We start from the raw sequence: 14,045 nt of genomic DNA on the forward strand, positions 1-14,045 counted from the left end.
AAAATTAACGCAGCTCGAGGATGCAGAGTAAGTTGAGTTTACCGGTATCACTTACAGCTATAAATGATACTTGCTATTTACAAATGATTGCACGTATCTTTTGCGCAGGGATAACCTAAGCTTTTGGGAATTATTAATTTTTTGCTGAAAATTTATAACGCAAAAAAATGCATATATGATATCATATTCAATTCCTTGGACTAAGCAACACGAAAAAATATACACATATTTCTATATTCAGTTGAAAAAAAGCAAGTAAATATCAAATGAATCTTATAAAAATATATCAGAGACCGACACTTTGGATGACAGCTTTGAAAAAGGGATCACTACTGCAGCGCTTGGCAGAGACTTTCCTATATATTCCCACTATCGCTTTTGGCTGAATCGAACAAGCAACTAGCATAAATACAATACGCTGGCCCGAATATAGAACGATATATTGAAGGTCTCTTTAATGAAGATACTAACTTGTAATGAAAATAATATATTCTATTGGAAAACTAAAAGTTTTGGATTCATTGAAGCCAAGAGCTCTAACACACGCTTTAACTCTCTTTCTCTCTCTCTCACTCTGCCTCTCTTTAAGTGGCAAAATAAAATTCGCCAGCACATTCCACCTTCAACTCCACAACCCAAAACACAAGCAAGCATAAATTTCATTTCCACGCTTTTTTTTTATATTATTTTGTTGCAATTTATATGCCAATTTCGCGTCACTGCAACCGACAATGCAATTTTATGTGTCTATCACTGCAACTACTGCCACGTTTATTCGCATTTACATTTCACTGTCGCATTCACGGAGTCGCGCAATTCGCTAGTTTTTAGGATTTTCGTTCGCATCTGCATGTGCATATGTACATATGTGTGTATGTTGGAGTGCGGCAAGGTGCCGCTTGATATGCGCATTGCTGCGTCGTTATCCATCTATCTTTATGTGTTGTCATCAATTTTCGCAACTGCAATTCGCATTTAGACGGCGATGCTGCGTTGCTGTAGTTGGAGAAACTACAATTTTCGTGCATATTTTATTTTTAGTATGGGAAAGTCGCTGTTTCGCCATTTCTGTGATTGTGTGCGAAATAGTGATGTTGCAAGTGTAACTCTGCTCTTTTTACTCTTTTTTTACGTTGCCTACAGTGCTGCTCATCGCTCTCGATTTTGTTACAATTGCCGGTTTTCGCGTGATCTTGCTTTATGCGTAAGCGATTTGTTGTTGTTGGGTTTTCTAGGCTGCTACTCGCCAGTCTTTGCTGCTTTGCAAGTTGTATGCGTTTAGCACCTTTTATTGTTGTGGTTTCTAAGCCTGCTGGCTTTTGCTTTTATTGCTGTAAAAGCAAATAACCGGTTTTGGCACTTTTGCTGTTTTGTTTCGAATATTTTTACCTTTTCTGCTTTCAGTAATGTTAAATTTGCACGGACTTGTCTTAGTAAAATTTTATCACAAAGTTACTTCATAAAAGGGGGGCCACACATACATATATGTATGTTGATATATGTATACTTTGCATGCCGAGGTCTACTCTACATACTTCTATGCCTAGATGTATGTACATACATATATGCTTAACGAGTATCAGTATCAGTTCGTGTAGCACAACATTGGTTCTCTCGCCTCCGTTCTGGAAATTTCGATGTGAAAGATGCACCTCGCTCTGGTCGACCTATCGCTAAAAAAAGATCATGATCCTAGCATTATGAAGCTCAACAAACCGTCGCAAAGCCTGTATTGACCCCTCGTTTGGTGGGATTAGAAAGGTATCGTCCACAATGAGCTGCAACATCCCGGTCAAACGATTGATTCTATATTTTACTGTCAACAACTGTTGAGATTGAAGCAACCAACCGAAAAAAACGGCCAGCAATGATCATCAGAAAGGACTTCGTTTTCCATAAGGACACACACATCTTTGATGTCTCGGCAAAAACTGGTAGAACTTGACTGGGAAGTTTTGATGCATCCACCATATAGCCCTGACCTTGCACCATCGGACTACCATTTGTTTCGGTCAATGCAGAACTCCCTTAATGTAGTAAAGTTGGCTTCAAGCGAAGCCAGTGAAAATTACTTGTCGCAGAAACCAGAAAAGTTTTACACTGATGGAATAATGTCTCTAACGTAAAAATTGCAAAAAGTGCTCGACCAATATGGTACATATTTGGTGCATTTAAGTTCATTATAAATATAAAAAAATAAGTTGAAGTTTGATTAGAAATACAAAAAGACCCAATATTTGCAAAATGCTTCTAAACATACTTACTTATTGAGTGAAATTAAATTACTCAGAATCTTTCATTAAATACATGCACTTTTGAAAATGTTCCAAAAAATATTTTTTTTTTTTATTTTTTATTCTTATTCTAGTTAGTTAGTTTTATTATAGACATTGCTTTCACTAAACTGTTTTAAGCTCTACGAATAAAATTCATTAATTTGCCTAAAAACTTGACTACCCATAGAGCTTAGTGCATCGCGACCCAACCGAAACCATATTTCGAATATTCAAAATCATGTATAATTAAAATAAAGCATTAAACAACGCTCCGATTTCATTTAAACCGTAAATTATTTTGCCACTAAAACGACTGGTGACCACTTCTCGGAATTTTAACCTTCGCGCTAGGCAAGCTTGAGTGCCATTAAATATTGTTATTCTCGAAACTATTTATGTGAAATATATGCAACTTTTATTGTTTTTTTCAGGATTTCACTTAGTTTTTAATCTCTATTTATGTATTTGCATTTCAAGTTGGCTTTTTTATGACGCTTCAACACTGTTTCGCTACTGGAAATTAATTACCAGCGTTTGCATATGTGTAGGATTTGATAAACTTTTTCTTCTGTTTGTCGCTAAAATATTTCGGCTAGCTCTAAAATTTCAAAGCGCTTCAACTTCAGCCGTATTATTGTATTTGTTGTAATTTTTGCAGCATGTAACATGCTGCCAAATCAACTGAAAACCATTTATGGTTACATTATTTGCCATTAGTGGCAATGGTCAAAGGAAAATAAATCAAAAACCGCTCAAAGTGCTCAACTCGTGGTTAACCAGCCGATTACATACATATGTATGTACTTATGAAGACAAACTTGTATATATAAAGTGCTGGCTATTTTCGTACTTGCGTCCACTTTCAACATATTTTTGGGCAAATACACTTGAAAATTGTTATTAAATCACTTTCGCTTGGTTTTAATCTCCAAGAGTGTTATTTTACTCGCTTTTATGCGACTAAGTATGTATACATAGATATGACTATATATGGAATATATACAAGTATTTAGGTATGTACATATACATATATACTTATAAGTATGTATGCACATACATCAAGCCTTCAAAAATCAATGCAATAGATGACCATGTTCAAATACACTTAAAATATGAAAATTTTTTTGCTTCAATGGTTTTAATATATATTTCTATATGTACCTATAAAATATTAGAGGTATTTTGGGCAGTTTTAATATTATATGATTACAACGTGAGGTTTTCCAGGAAACAGATTTGACAAATTATTAACCTTATTAAAACTTTTCTGTTCATTTAAAGAATTATGTAATATGAGTAATTGTACGAGGTTTGACAATTAAGTAATGAGACTGATTTTATTGCCGCGCTTGTGGTAAACCTGTGGCCTTACTCTTCCCTTTTTTTATTTCGGCATCCCTCCCCTCTCCATTGATATATGTACCATCGCTCTAGCTTGTTTAGTTCGCCTGCTGCGTCAAGTTGAGTAGACGTGTGTTTGTAGTGCTCGTCACGAAAATGGAAAAACGAAATCAAGAGCAACGCGTCGCGATAAAATTTTGCGCCAGATTGGGCAAAACAGCTTCGGAAACGTACGCTAAAATTGTAAGAGTGTATGGTAATAGTGCTCTTAGTCGTGCCCAGGTGTTTCTGGTTGTCTCCGCTCGCTCGCCGCTCGAATAAAGCTCGCATGAGCAAGTCGAAGGTGAAAACGATGATTATTGCCTTTTTTTGGTAGCCGTGGAATCGTCCAAAAAGAATTCGTTCCACCGGAGAAAACTGTGAATCAAGTCTACTATTGCCAAGTACTCGAAAGATTGTGAAAACGAGTCAACATGGTGCGGTCAGACATCGCTCGTAACTGGATCCTTCATCACGACAACGCGCCGTGCCACACCGCTATTAGCGTGTCCCAATATTTGGCCTCTAAAAGGATCGCCGTGTTGCAAAAGCTGCCTTATTCGCCCGACATGTCACCCTGTGACGTTTTTTGTTTCCTAAAATAAAATCGGTGGTCAAAGGAACCCATTTTAAGTCGATTACGGACATCCAGGCGGCCGTGACGAAGGTACTCGCGGACATCTCAGTCGAAGCGTTCCAGAAATGTTACGAAGCATGGAAAACGCGCTAGAATCGCTGTATAGCTGCCCAAGAGGACTACTTTGAAGGGGATGGCATATTGTAGAATAATTTTCAAATATACGGTTTTTATGGAATCAGTCTCAATACTTAATTGTCATACCTCGTATATTGTAGTTATTGACTAGTTAGAGTCCTTCCCTCACCCTCATCAGGGTAAATTTTTTAGATATGTGGTTTAATAGAGGAAAGCAAATGTATATAATTTAATGTTATGGCCAAGAAATTTGCCTTTTTATAATGGTAAGGGTTTGTTATTATGTTTTGAAATTGATTTAATGAAAATATCCAGCCAGCTGAGGCCGTCGAATATATTCCAGTCGAGAGGCTCAATTTTGGAGGCCATGCCATATGCCCACAGCACGAGATAATGCGAACACCACTAGCATCCTTCAATAGATAGATAGTATTATGAGGTAATGCACCGCGACCTAGGGTCTAATGTGTCCTCTCCTGTATCACATGTCTTCCCAGAGTCCCAGCAGCCTGAATAGTGCCAGCAGTTTGCCGGGCGCTACTGAGGTGATGTGATACCTGCTGATATAAATGGAATCCAGGGAGTTAAGCCTTTTCCACAGATTGCTGTGTAATCCAGGATTAGGTGTGCTGGTGTTTCCTGTTCCAGGTCGCAGAACCGGCAGTTAGTACAGGAGACTATGCCCATGTTGGACAGGTGTTTCCTGAGCCTGCAGTGCCCCGTGTAGATCGCGACGAGGAAACGGAATTTGTCACGCGGGACGCGAATTAGTTCCTTGAACCTGGAGAGATTGTACCCTCCTAGAAGCAGCTTGGCGTGGCACATACTTGCTGCCTGTTGCCAATGCCGTTCTCTCTCTCCATTCTCTCCCTCGTGCGGAGCAGCTCCTAAAAAGTGTGCCATCCTACCGCTATGTATGGTTCTGGTCCCATCACCTTGGACGCTGCCGCAGCGTGGGCCAGTTCGTCGGCGTTCTCGTTTTCTTCTATTCTCTTGTGCCGTGGCACCCAAATTAGGTGCACCCGGTTGCACAAGGATAGGCGGTTTAGCCTTTCTATGCATTCCTCGACTAAAAGCGATTTGGTCTCATATGATGAGATCGCCTTTAGGGCCGCTTGACTATCGCTGACAATTCAGCCATCCCTTCACCTGAAACATTATTATCAGTTAAATTTTTGATAAAATCTTAACAATCTCACTACCCCTAGAGCACACCGAACAGTGGCTTTTTGAGGATGTAACGACAAAGTAATAATGGCTTGTGGATTATCATTACTCAAAATCCGATAAATATTGTTTATTAACGTACCCGTTCAGCCAACAGTGAGCTTCGTGGTTTTAAAAAAGTTTTTTTTTTTTGTGGAAAATCGGCATCGAGCCATTTCATTTTGGGTCAATTCACCGAACTTGCGACGCTCTTAATGAGCGTTCGGCATCAACTTTTACACGAGTTGAATTTTGTAAGCCCACAAACCAATATTCTTCCGCAAAATCTTCCATAAAGTCTAATCGCTGCATGCTATGGCAGTTGCACTCATTCTGGTCTTCTTCGTGACTCCGCTCTCTAGCAGCAATAGCACCTTATGTGCACACTTTACAGCGTCTCGAGGGATGCGTATTTTCCGGTAGAGTAAAGGTGGCCGGAACCGATTCATTGTTGCTCAAATTACCGACTCTGCTGGGATCTTGACCGAATATTGAAGGCAGCGCACGATGCTTACATGACTCAAGGATTCTGTTTATAATATTATGTATTGAGACAATTTTTTTTAACTCAGAATACAACTTAACTACAGGAAGTTACAGAAATGGAAATACTACAGAATACTACCAACTATAAGAATATATAAATGACATATTTGTAGCATATATTTGATATATACATACAGACTATATTTGTATGTATGTACATAAAAATTTAATGAAATTTAATTTATTCTACTTTGTAGAGCGGATGTCATCAGTATCGAAATAAATGCAAATATTTGTAATACAATTTGCTTTCAGCTGCTAATGACAACACTTTTGCATAAATTATTTCACTTGATTTTCATTTCTAAGCGATGAACTACTCGAGGGCGATGTTATACAAGTCAGTGTAATTGCAATTGATCAAGACAAAATAAATATCTGCGGTTGTGTATGTGTGTATGAATGTATTTGTGTAATTTACTGTCTCGTCAGTAATTTCCGGCAATAAACAACCACATAAATGGTAAATTCGGCCGATATTTGTACATATGAACTTATATAGATTTGTGTTCATGTTGGAAGAAATGTTTGCTTAGAAAAGAGCCGTAGAAATGTTAAAATTTAATTATATAAATATTTGAATTATAATCATTTTATTTCAAATACAAACAACTGAAAGTTTGGATCGGCAACTTTTGGTCATTTGCGAGCCTAGTAAGTTGTAAACCTTTTTGGGCGTTCCGACAAATGAGCGGCTTCTTGAGGAAGAAAGTCTCTTCTTCTTCTTTACTGGCGTAGACACCGCTTACGCGATTATAGCCGAGTCAACAACAGCGCGCCAGTCGTTTCTTCAAACGGAAGAAAGTACGTGAGCAAAATCCCATAACGACATTTTAAAAACTGAGGGACTAGTTCGCGTATAGACAGACGGTATAGATTTCATTTAAATTTCATTTAAATGTTGACCGCGGCTGCGTCTTAGGTGGTCCATTCGGAAAGTCCAATTTTGGGCAACTTTTTCGAGCATTTCGGCCGGAATAGCCCGAATTTCTTCGGAAATGTTGTCTTCCAAAGCTGGAATAGTTGCTGGCTTATTTCTGTAGACTTTAGACTTGACGTAGCCCCACAAAAAATAGTCTAAAGGCGTTAAATCGCATGATCTTGGTGGCCAACTTACGGGTCCATTTCTTGAGATGAATTGTTGTCCGAAGTTTTCCCTCAAAATGGCCATAGAATCGCGAGCTGTGTGGCATGTAGCGCCATCTTGTTGAAACCACATGTCAACCAAGTTCAGTTCTTCCATTTTTGGCAACAAAAAGTTTGTTAGCATCGAACGATAGCGATCGCCATTCACCGTAACGTTGCGTCCAACAGCATCTTTGAAAAAATACGGTCCAATGATTCCACCAGCGTACAAACCACACCAAACAGTGCATTTTTCGGGATGCATGGGCAGTTCTTGAACGGCTTCTGGTTGCTCTTCACCCCAAATGCGGCAATTTTGCTTATTTACGTAGCCATTCAACCAGAAATGAGCCTCATCGCTGAACAAAACACGCGCGCGAAACACATTTCGAACCGAACACTGATTTTGGTAATAAAATTCAATGATTTGCAAGCGTTGCTCGTTAGTAAGTCTATTCATGATGAAATGTCAAAGCATACTGAGCATCTTTCTCTTTGACACCATATCTGAAATCCCACGTGATCTGTCAAATACTAATGCATGAAAATCCTAACCTCAAAAAAATCACCCGTTATATATACATATATAAATCTTCTGACCGTGTGTTTGCATTTGAACTGCTCCTAAACGGATGGACCGATTTTGATAAAATTTTGTGTATATGTTCAAGGAGATTCGAGAATGGTATAGATTTACAATTTGGTCCACTGGAGAATATTTTTTAAATTATTTTTTCATTTTTAATCAATTTTTAATTTTGGAATGTTTGGCCGATAGATGGCGCTACCATCGCAGTATCCAATATTCAAACCTTAAACTGACGTAAACGTGTATCAGACAAAACGATGCCAAAGTAAAAGGCGACATCTGTAGATCAAGTTTTCATATTGTAGACAGAGTTGTTCATTCTTAAGTAAAAAATTGGGTGATTCAATACATCTATGGGTAGCTATAACATTTTTTTCATACCTGCTAACTATTGGAGAGGGTATCTTCGCAGGCAATTTAAAATTGCAAAAGGTCTGGCATAAAAAAATAGCGGCATAACTGAAGTGTTGATAAAAAATTTGAGATATACAGAAATCTTTTCGAAGCATTGCACAGAGCAATACAATATTTAAACGGGAACGATGAATACATATATGCGTACAATTTCAAACTGATCCTTCCTGAAAAATAATAAAATTGCTAAATATTGGGAATGGTAGAATAGAACTGCAATCAAATACACAATGCAATGAATTAAAACTGGCTCATTTATCATTCGATGAATAATATACCACGGGCATCCCAAAAGACTGATGCCATAACCTTGCCAACCGATTTTTTTGTCTTTCCACGCTTGAGAACCGTTTCTTAATATGCAGTCCACCAGGCTGACAATCGATTGGACTCGATTGATTTCACTGATGCACAGCCTAAATTCAATAGTATTTTTACCCCAAAACCAATTCTTTCTTAACGCACGAAATGCTTTTTGATTCATTTTTGTTGCTTCATCAAAAATGCGATTATTCCTTAACTAATACTTATAATCTAACTAATAGAAATCATATAGATGGTATTAGTAGTACTACCTATGTATCAGCCACAGTAAAACGTATGCGGGTCCTCTAGTACTTTAGTATAAGATCTCCAACGTTTCCTTTTGGGGGGTTACAAATATTGTGAAACTTTTGGTTATAAAAGGTTGAGGAAAATAATTCGTCAATCGGATAAATGCTGATAGCCGTGAGAACAAAGTTATCGTCTTCAACCCATATACCAGAATGAAGATCCTTAACTGTAAAAAGGTCGGATGGTTACGGTGTTATGTGTCCGACTGCCGTAGTAGCGCTAGGCAGGAGACTCTGAAAGAAATATTGAAAGAAATATTTCTCAGTTTGCTGGCTGACTAACTCTTGTCGACTCATTACGATTGAATCGCTTTATTCCAATCGGAGCGGCTGCATATAGTAAATCCTTCGTTGCACAGCAAGGATTTTAACTGCTGGATTTTATAAACTGCTTCGAAGTAGCATTTAATTAACAATAAATTTATTTTAAGCGCACAGCTTACACTCGTATTTTTTCTTCAAGTATAAAAGCAGATTGATTTTAATGCACTCATAAAAATTCTACACACACGCTTGCAAAGCGTACACCAACCCACATCCCGACGACCACGCACGACCAGCTGCAACATGTTGCGGCGCCAACGCACTGCCACCACCCGGCAGCACAGCTGGCTGGCCGAGCAAATGGCAAAACCAGTTCTAAGTTGCATTTTTCACTTTCTAAGCGCATTTGCACACAGCCAGCTAATCGGAAATCGACAGGCCAACAACACAAACAAAAATTGCAAAAATAATATAGAAAAAATGCAGGAAAAAAAAAATGCATGCAAAACACACACACTTTTAATGAAAATGAATTGCGCGCAATGTAGGCGATCGGCGTGTTTTCGTTAGTGAAACAGAGAAAAATGTGAAAAAAGTGAAAAATTATCATTTCTGCGCGGCAGCATTTGCGCAAGACAAGTAAATCCTGTCAGCGTATAAGTCGAAACTATGCGGACCGTATACTGTATCGGGCAGACCGGTTTCACGGCGGCCACTGCACCGCAGCTGCTTCGATAGAAAAATCGCCAGTTTGCCATTGCAGTGAGCATTAAGCCAAAAGCGGCAGCAACATAGACAACAACATGATCAACAACAACAACAACAAAACTATGTGAATGTGAAACAAATAGCGCAAGAAGGCATTTAATACAACGCTAAAATTTAGCCAATTCGTCCACAATTGTCTGCCGCATATTGCATGCCCCAAACAATTTGGTGAGCTATGCTATTAACTGGAGGCTATTTATTGGCTGCAATTGCAGCTACTTAAATTGCCAACAAGTTCACTTAAGCGTCAACGTCATTTGATGGTGTATGGCATCCACAACACACCCAACCGCTGCCACAAAAGCGCCACCACACCATGCAAATGCCACGTACACGGTTAAAGGTACGCCTGCACTTCGACGAGGATAACAAAAATGGCAGTTGTTTGCTGTTATGTCCATATAACTACATATATACCTATGTAAGTACATGTATGTAAGTATATAGTGCGTGCATCCTGCCTCTTTGGCAGTGTTGCCACTGTGTTGCATATGCGCGTGTACATCGTTCATCAATTAGCAATTAAGTCAGCATGCGAAAGTGAAAATTTCGCAATTATACCACCAACTGTGGTCCAAGCTGCGGTCGCACAAACACTGCCAGGCTCGCCCACATGCGCGGAGTCCGTACTTATGTACGCCAGCATAGCCTGCAGGGGCGTTAGTTGTTGCCAAGTTGCAAGTGACTCGAGTGCGTTGGCGGTGCATGCATACACGCATGTTTACATACATGCGTGATTACTTATGGTAAGTTGCCACACACTATTGTAAATTGACTTAATTCAGCAGCGTTGATGTTGTTGTTTTCATCCCATTTGACACATTGTTGTTGCGCAAAGAAAGTGAAATTGAAAAGTACGAAGTTCGGTCGATAATGTGGCAGAAAAACACCTTGAATTTTATAAAGCTGGCAAAGGGCCTTCGATAAATTATCGGCAACTGCCACAAAAACTTCAAATTTTATGAATGTCACAAGTCTTAGAGAATCTACCAAATCTACATAGTACGCGGGTGAGCTAGTATTGAAAAATTTAACTTAGGTGAAAATTTTATTATCTAAAAGATATGGTGAAAAGACAGAAATTTGTTTATCCACCCTCAGTGCTGAGTATAGAAACATTTATTTTTATCTAGAGCGTTTGTTATGTAACTTAAAATCAACGAAGGTCCACTTTCATGCGTATATGTTAAGAAGATTCTATTCTACAGACTACTGTGGTGAATTTTGACAAACAAAGTTGGCTTTAACTATTTTAAATATATTAACCCTCTAACCGGCCAATTTTTGTTTGAGCTGAAAAAATTACCATACACTAATTTTTATACAAGGAACAAGAATCTGAAGTCAGATTTAAAAAAAATTCAATAGGTCACCTTCCAGGTTGGAAAAAGTGAGGTCTGCCTTAAGGCATACTTGCCTGTTGGCATGTAAAAAAATACGGATTAATTTATTGCAAATTATTTAAAAGAAAAATGTTTATTTCAATAATTTAAAGTAAAACGTATCAAATTCAAGTTTAGTTATATTATTTCATAAACAATATTAAATAAAATAAAAGATAAAGTAAACATATATATTGCATAGCAGTAAAAATTCAAATTTAGTTATAATATAATACATCGATGTCCTTTGAGAGCTTACCATTTGGAAGTCTATTGGCACGAACCGTACCAAGTGCATAAATTCCTCTGCTTCGTAAATAAACAAGCAATGGCAATGACGTATAGAAATTATCAAAGTATACTATGTGATTTTTAAAGTTGGGCACGGTTTGTGTTAAGCGGACGACAACGTTTCCGGTTGCTCCCAAGTCAGGTACATCTGCTACAACATCATTATCACCAGCACCTCTGTAGACTTCAAAATTATGCGAAAACCCATATGAGTCACATAACACAGAGGTTTATCTGGCATATATTGACGTAAGTTTGTTATAATCTTTGTGGGACACATTTACTCGTCAATACATAGCCTTGGTGATTTGGGTACAGAATTAAAGCGTTCATTTAATGTATCTATGAGTGGACGAACTTTGTAGAGCTGATCGTACCCTTCCTCACCCTTTTTCTTCATATACGAACTGTCATTGAAGTGCAGGTATTTCTTGATTTCATAAAATCGTTTTGATGGCATCGCAACTCTAACACATTCAAGTGAGTGTTTCGACAAATAACTTTCAATATTTGGATAGCGAAACACAGACATATATAATATTATACCAATGTAAATTTTCAAATCTTGTCTGGTCAAATTGAAATCAGAGTTTATGTTTTGCTGATGAGCGGAGAGATTTGTTTGGCTGACAATATCGTCCAGCAATTTATTTGTAAAAAATATGTAAAGCATTTAAAAGGAGTATTCAATTCATTAAATGCTTGTGGTAATTTCTGTTCACCATTGAATACAATTTCTTTCCGATGTAGCTGCAAGTTTTTTTTTTTTCAAACTATATTTTTGAACGTTGAAGATTGTGGTGTACAATGCTTCACAGAACCAAAAAATCCACCAGAGTTAGATGGAATAGAAACTTCACCTTCTTCAATTTGTGGTATCGGTGATCGAGCTCTTTTCCTCCTTGGTGGCTGTTTTGTTGTTTTATTCATTGCGTTACTGCTGGTACTTGGTTGCTCGGAAGAAGGTGGAGTAGACTCATTGGGTTCATCTACACTTATATTAATTGCCAATGACAAAAGATCTATTGCACTTGCATTATATAAATGCTCAATATAATGATCGATTTCTTCAAAATCTTCATTTGCTAATTGCATGTTAACTTCTTGAGCGCTATCATCGCTGTCAAAGTCTTCTTCATTCACGCTTTTATCATCTTCTGAATCATCATCATCAACAACAGAATTCATTAATTGTTGGATAGCTTCTTCGCTCATAAGCGACAAACTGTAACGCTTCCGATTATTTGACATGCTTACGACTACGAAACACAATACAAATTATTAAAAAAAAAATTATAATGTATAAAATATGTTATAATAGTTACATGTTTTGCTTTCAACTACAAAACATAATTTTATAAATTACTATTTACTTTTAAACATCTTAAAATAATTACGAATAGAATTTACATACTTACAACGAAATAATTTTTTTGAGCGGGCGCCGGCAAGTGTGCCTTTAGGAGTAGTGAACTTTTAGCTTGCTAGAAGCTTGTCTGTACAAATTTTTTCACAAAAAACTTTAACTAGTAAACCAAAATATTGTATCTATACCGTGATATTTTTTTAAGAACAATTGTAGTACAATTATTATTTTTTTACATTTTCTGAAAATGCGCTTTGCATTAAAATAATTTTTTGCTGATCTTCACACCAACTTTTGACACTGATCACTGGCGCCTGAACTCATAAGCAAAGAGCATGCAAATGCTTGTTTTATGCAGCTGTGACATTTTACAACAGAAATTTACAAAGGTAACGGTAAAAACTTTTCGGGCTGTTGCGCTATTGCAATTGTGCTTAACTATACCTTTTGGTAGCATTGCCGGATAGAGGGTTAATAATATATGTAATGAAATACAATATAATAAGAGATATATTAAAGCAATAGTTCTGAGACATAAATCAATAGAATGTTAACAAATTTTCTGGTCTCATGTGTATGGTGAGTATTAAAAATCAGCTTATTGGAAGCCAATATTAAACACAATGAAACCATTTTGTCTGAATTTTGTGCAGGATACAGAGAAAATAATAAGACTTATAGCCTGTTGAGATATAGACTGAAATGAGCTCATTTATAGACCATATTTTGTATCTTAAGGCAGTGGTGAATATTCATAAAAAACATGTAATTTTTGCGTTAATGGTGATTCTAGCGAATTTAGTTTATGTCTACTGTGACTTTATAAAAATAAACGTAATTAAAGTATCTCTTAAGTAATATGAAGCTTATGTTATATGTATGTATACAGCGAACTCTAAATCGATGTCTTTTGCAGTGTATAGTGAGTATATAAAAAAAACGCAAGCTGAAAGTCGATATTTATCAAAATTTATCAATTTATCTAAATCTAACTAGTTTTAGATCAACATCTTTCCAAATACTTCGCCAGCTTTCCGTTGTGCCACACAATCTCAGACGGATTTAAACGAAATCGGAAACTTGATGGCTGCCAGCATTTACAGTTTAGT

The 14,045-nt window shown here is 37.3% G+C and overlaps 1 protein-coding gene across 5 annotated transcripts in view; it reads right to left on the reverse strand.

The window, feature by feature from the left end:
* The window catches only part of LOC105229624 (poly(U)-binding-splicing factor half pint), a 320,705-nt gene that overhangs the window by 229,956 nt on the left and 76,704 nt on the right, over positions 1–14,045 (reverse strand). Inside the window, exon 4 of one of the 5 annotated variants that reach the window (XR_007421709.1) lies at positions 8,225–8,826. The exons of 3 other annotated variants lie outside the window; for them this stretch is intronic. The gene's annotated coding sequence lies outside the window, so the exon portion shown is untranslated. Of the gene's footprint in view, positions 1–8,224; positions 8,827–14,045 lie in introns of those variants that run through there. One more of the 5 variants, XR_007421710.1, reaches the window with a different exon arrangement.

Source organism: Bactrocera dorsalis, chromosome 2, assembly GCF_023373825.1.
Source record: "Bactrocera dorsalis isolate Fly_Bdor chromosome 2, ASM2337382v1, whole genome shotgun sequence".
Classification (NCBI taxonomy): domain Eukaryota; kingdom Metazoa; phylum Arthropoda; class Insecta; order Diptera; family Tephritidae; genus Bactrocera; species Bactrocera dorsalis.